Below are 6,000 nucleotides of genomic sequence, written 5' to 3'. Positions count from 1 at the left end.
CGTGTGTGTGTGTGTACGTGTGTGTGTGTGTACGTGTGTGTGCGTGTGCACGTGTGTGTGTGTGTACGTGGGTGTGTGTGTGTGTACGTGTGTGTGTACGTGGGTGTGTGTGTGTGTACGTGTGTGTGTACGTGTGTGTGTGTACGTGTGTGTGTGTGTGTACGTGGGTGTGTGTACGTGTGTGTGTGTGTACGTGTGTGTGTACGTGTACGTGTGTGTGTGTGTACGTGTGTGTGTGTACGTGTGTACGTGTGTGTGCGTGTGCACGTGTGTGTGTGTGTACGTGGGTGTGTGTGTGTGTACGTGTGTGTGTACGTGGGTGTGTGTGTGTGTGTACGTGTGTGTGTACGTGGGTGTGTACGTGTGTGTGTGTGTGTGTACGTGTGTGTGTGTCTGTGTGTGTGTACGTGTGTGTGTGTGTACGTGTGTGTGTACGTGTGTGTGTGTGTGTACTGTCGTGGACATTGCTGTGGGGGCAGGGTCAATGCCCATTGGCCTCTCCCCTCATGGCGTCTGTGACCACCACAGTGGCTAAACGGGGGCTCTGGACGGGTGCGAGGGGCTGGTAACCCCTCCACCTTCAATTCATTACCACTAAACCACGACTTAAACATAAACATGTAACTAAACAGCTTGTGCCGGAGGCCCCGGGGGGACAGGCGTCTATGACGTCTCCTGGCCAAACCCCAATTGGCGGAGCCAGCAGATTGAATCTTCACCCTCGGGGCTCCTCCAAAAACAACGAAAAGCCACTACGTGTGGCCACGTGGAATGTTCGAGCGCTCACTGCGGAGGAGAGGCTGCCACTCCTCTGTCGGGAGCTGGACCGGTACCGCCTGGATCTCTGTGGCATTCAGGAGGTCCGGTGGACCGGTTCTGGCTCCTGCCACCATGAGGGGTGGACAGTCCTCTACTCGGGGCAGGAGACTGCCAAACAACAGGGTGTGGCTCTTCTTCTGAACAACAGAATGAAGGGGGCGTGGGAGCGTGGCGGTGAGGTGTGGGAAGCTGTAAGCCCCAGGATACTTTGGGCTCACCTTCCCATCAACCGGAGGCGAGGAGTGGTGGTCGTGGTTACTTATGCCCCCACCGAAGACGAACATCCGTGGAGGGATGGAGGGATGCAGGCAAAGCCGATGAGTCAGATGCCTTCTATGACCTCCTGTCACAGGTGCTGGCTAAAGTGGCCACTCGGGACAGAGTCATCTTGTTGGGTGACTTCAATGCCCGAGTTGGTCATGATGCTGGCACCTGGTCAGGAGTGATTGGAAGGCATGGGCCAGATCAGCTCAATAACAACGGTAGGAGGCTGCTAGATTTTTGTGCAGCCCATGGGCTTGTAATTACCAACACGCTCTTCTGGCATCGGCGCATCCACACAACATCATGGATGCATGCCGGGTCCAAGCAAGAACATCTGCTAGACTACATAGTGACGGACCAGTGGGTGCGAGCCCATGTCCTTGACACCAGGACCTACCGGGGAGCTGATCTGTCCTCTGACCATCGACCGGTGGTGGGTGTACACCCAGGATCCCATTCAAACCCACAGTGGCCTGGCCTCAGCTAGCTGATGGAAATTGGATGTGAGAATTTCATCATCGCTTGCGGCTGGGGTTGGCATCATCCCCCACTCCTCGTGATGTCGAGGGTAAATGGGCGAGGTTTAGGACTGTGGCTCATGCAGCTGCAATGGCTGCTTTGGATAGGCGGTCCAGACCTCCCCAGAAACTCTGGCTGACAGAGGAGGTGTTCAGGTTGGCTGAGAAAAGTGACAGGCCCACTCTCATTGTCTACAGCATCCCACGTCAGAGAATGAGGAGGCTTACCGCAGCCTTCGCTCAGAGGTTCGGAGTGCCGTGAGGCGCTGCGAGGATGGGTGGTGGTCGCGGAGGAGATGGAGTCTGCCTCAATAGCCCACGATCACAAATCTCTATTTAATTCCATCGAAAAAGTAACCTGCAGCGCCACAGCTATCACCGTGCTTAAGGTAAAGAATGGTGATCCCATCTCCGACCTCCGACCCCCGGGAACTGGTCTGCAGGTTTGCAGAGCATTCCTGAGGTCTTGGAGGAGGGGAAATCCCTCAGCCCAGACGACATCGTTGGGGGCGAGGTGGGGACGACTCAGCTGAGGCTGCGGTGCCTCAAATATTGGCAGAAGTAGCCACCCCCTGTGAGCGGCTGGTCGAGGTGCCGTCTGTGGAGGAAGTTGCGAGGGGCGATCCGGAGTCTTGAGTCCAGGAAAAAGCGCCGGGCAGAGACGATCTCCCAAGCGAAGTGCTGAGGGAGGGTGGCGTCTGTGTGCAGACCAGAGGTCGCAACCGGGTACCCGATACCCGTACCCTACCCGATACCTGGCTACTCGTACCCGGTCGGGTACGGGTACCCGTTTGCGACCCTGGTGCGGCCGGGTACGGGTACGGGTAGGCCGTGAGTCACTGGTGAGTCACCGTTTGTCACTCATTTCCCAACGTCTTGTCTCTTCTCACAATTCAAGTTCCTAGAATCAACCCACCCGCGCCTGCAACATGGCTTCATCCCAGAGGTCGCAATCGGGTACCCGTACCCTACCCGATACCCGGCCGGGTACGGGTACCCGTTTGCGACCCTGGTGCGGCCGGGTACGGGTACGGGGGGTACGGAATCAAAACCCGTTTGCGACCTCTGCTGCAGACTGCCCTCCGTGACATCATCACAGCTGTCTGGACCGCAGGATTGGAAGGATGCCCCCTCGTGAGAGTGGGGGGGGGGGAGGTCCACCACAGACCAGAGGTCGCAAACGGGTTTTGATTCCTTACCCGTAGACCAGAGGCCGCACCAGGGTCGCAAATGGGTACCTGTACCTGTACCCAGCCGGGTACAGGTACCCGTTCCCTACCCGTACCCTACCCGAAATGAGTGACAAACGGTGACTCACCAGTAACTCACGGCCTACCCGTACCCGTACCCGGCTGCACCAGGGTCGCAAATGGGTACCCGTACCCGGCCGGGTACGGGTAGCCGGGTATCGGGTACCCGATTGCGACCTCTGCCACAGACTCTTAACAACTACAGGGGCATCTCCCCCCTCCTCCTCATTGTGCCGGGAAGGGTCCCCGATTATTCAACATCTTCTTGGTTCTTTCGGTAAAGTCACGTAGAAGGGAAATAATAAAATAATAAACATAAAACATAATAAAATACAATTTTTACGACGTTTCGGCCACAACGCAAGCAAGCGTCCTCAGGTGAGGAACAGGGCTGTCGGAAAGACAGCGTCTGCTGCTTGCGTTGTGGCCGAAACGTCGTGAGAATTGTATTTAATGTTTTATTTTTATTATTTTATTATTTCCCTTCTACGTGACTTTACCGAAAGAACCAAGAAGATGAATGCCTGCAGTCACGAAAGCTTTAAATCGATTATTCAACATCGCCCACTTGTCAGGCAGCGCACTGAGGAGAGGCTTGCTGAGCCCCTTGCGTGTTGTGTGGACAGGAGACCGGCCGTGGTGGCGGTGGTGGCGGTGGTGGTGGTGGTGGTGGTGGCGGTGGCGTCAGCGCAGAGGAGCGAGCGGCGATTGAGGCCCTCGAAGGCCTCAAGGAGAGGGCCCGGGTGGCGCTGGAGGGGCTACGCACGGCGCTCGCGTACCCACACGGCGGCGGCGGCGCACACCGGGTCCCCGTCGAAGCCTCGCGGTGACGCAGAGCCAAGACCACCTCCTCCATCACACAGAGCCAAGACCACCTCCTCCATCACACAGAGACAAGACCACCTCCTCCATCACCCAGAGCCAAGACCACCTCCTCCATCACCCAGAGCCAAGACCACCTCCTCCATCACACAGAGCCAAGACCACCTCCTCCATCACGCAGAGCCAAGGCCACCTCCTCCATCACGCAGAGCCAAGGCCACCTCCTCCATCACGCAGAGCCAAGACCACCTCCTCCATCACACAGAGCCAAGACCACCTCCTCCATCACACAGAGCCAAGACCACCTCCTCCATCACGCAGAGCCAAGACCACCTCCTCCATCACACAGAGCCAAGACCACCTCCTCCATCACACAGAGCCAAGACCACCTCCTCCATCACACAGAGCCAAGGCCACCTCCTCCATCACGCAGAGCCAAGACCACCTCCTCCATCACGCAGAGCCAAGACCACCTCCTCCATCACACAGAGCCAAGACCACCTCCTCCATCACACAGAGCCAAGACCACCTCCTCCATCACGCAGAGCCAAGACCACCTCCTCCATCACGCAGAGCCAAGACCACCTCCTCCATCACACAGAGCCAAGACCACCTCCTCCATCACGCAGAGCCAAGACCACCTCCTCCATCACACAGAGCCAAGACCACCTCCTCCATCACACAGAGCCAAGACCACCTCCTCCATCACACAGAGCCAAGACCACCTCCTCCATCACGCAGAGCCAAGACCACCTCCTCCATCACACAGAGCCAAGACCACCTCCTCCATCACGCAGAGCCAAGACCACCTCCTCCATCACACAGAGCCAAGACCACCTCCTCCATCACGCAGAGCCAAGACCACCTCCTCCATCACACAGAGCCAAGACCACCTCCTCCATCACGCAGAGCCAAGACCACCTCCTCCATCACACAGAGCCAAGACCACCTCCTCCATCACGCAGAGCCAAGACCACCTCCTCCATCACCCAGAGCCAAGACCACCTCCTCCATCACACAGAGCCAAGACCACCTCCTCCATCACGCAGAGACAAGACCACCTCCTCCATCACACAGAGCCAAGACCACCTCCTCCATCACCCAGAGCCAAGACCACCTCCTCCATCACACAGAGCCAAGACCACCTCCTCCATCACGCAGAGACAAGACCACCTCCTCCATCACACAGAGCCAAGACCACCTCCTCCATCACCCAGAGCCAAGACCACCTCCTCCATCACACAGAGCCAAGACCACCTCCTCCATCACACAGAGCCAAGACCACCTCCTCCATCACACAGAGCCAAGACCACCTCCTCCATCACCCAGAGCCAAGACCACCTCCTCCATCACCCAGAGCCAAGACCACCTCCTCCATCACGCAGAGACAAGACCACCTCCTCCATCACACAGAGCCAAGACCACCTCCTCCATCACCCAGAGCCAAGACCACCTCCTCCATCACACAGAGCCAAGACCACCTCCTCCATCACACAGAGCCAAGACCACCTCCTCCATCACACAGAGCCAAGACCACCTCCTCCATCACCCAGAGCCAAGACCACCTCCTCCATCACACAGAGCCAAGACCACCTCCTCCATCACGCAGAGACAAGACCACCTCCTCCATCACACAGAGCCAAGACCACCTCCTCCATCACCCAGAGCCAAGACCACCTCCTCCATCACACAGAGCCAAGACCACCTCCTCCATCACACAGAGCCAAGACCACCTCCTCCATCACACAGAGCCAAGACCACCTCCTCCATCACGCAGAGCCAAGACCACCTCCTCCATCACCCAGAGACAAGACCACCTCCTCCATCACCCAGAGCCAAGGCCACCTCTTCCATCACCCAGAGACACGACAACCTCCTCCATCACACAGAGCCAAGACCACCTCCTCCATCACACAGAGCCAAGACCACCTCCTCCATCACCCAGAGACAAGACCACCTCCTCCATCACACAGAGCCAAGACCACCTCCTCCATCACCCAGAGACACGGCCACCTCCTCCATCACACAGAGCCAAGACCACCTCCTCCATCACGCAGAGCCAAGACCACCTCCTCCATCACCTAAAGCCAAGACCACCTCCTCCATCACACAGAGCCAAGACCACCTCCTCCATCACACAGAGCCAAGACCACCTCCTCCATCACACAGAGACAAGACCACCTCCTCCATCACACAGAGACAAGACCACCTCCTCCATCACGCAGAGCCAAGACCACCTCCTCCATCACACAGAGCCAAGACCACCTCCTCCATCACGCAGAGCCAAGACCACCTCCTCCATCACACAGAGACAAGAACCACCTCCT

This window comes from Lampetra fluviatilis, chromosome 67 (genome assembly GCF_964198595.1).
Source record: "Lampetra fluviatilis chromosome 67, kcLamFluv1.1, whole genome shotgun sequence".
In the NCBI taxonomy this organism is placed as follows: Eukaryota; Metazoa; Chordata; class Hyperoartia; order Petromyzontiformes; family Petromyzontidae; genus Lampetra; species Lampetra fluviatilis.
This window is presented reverse-complemented; position numbering follows the sequence as displayed.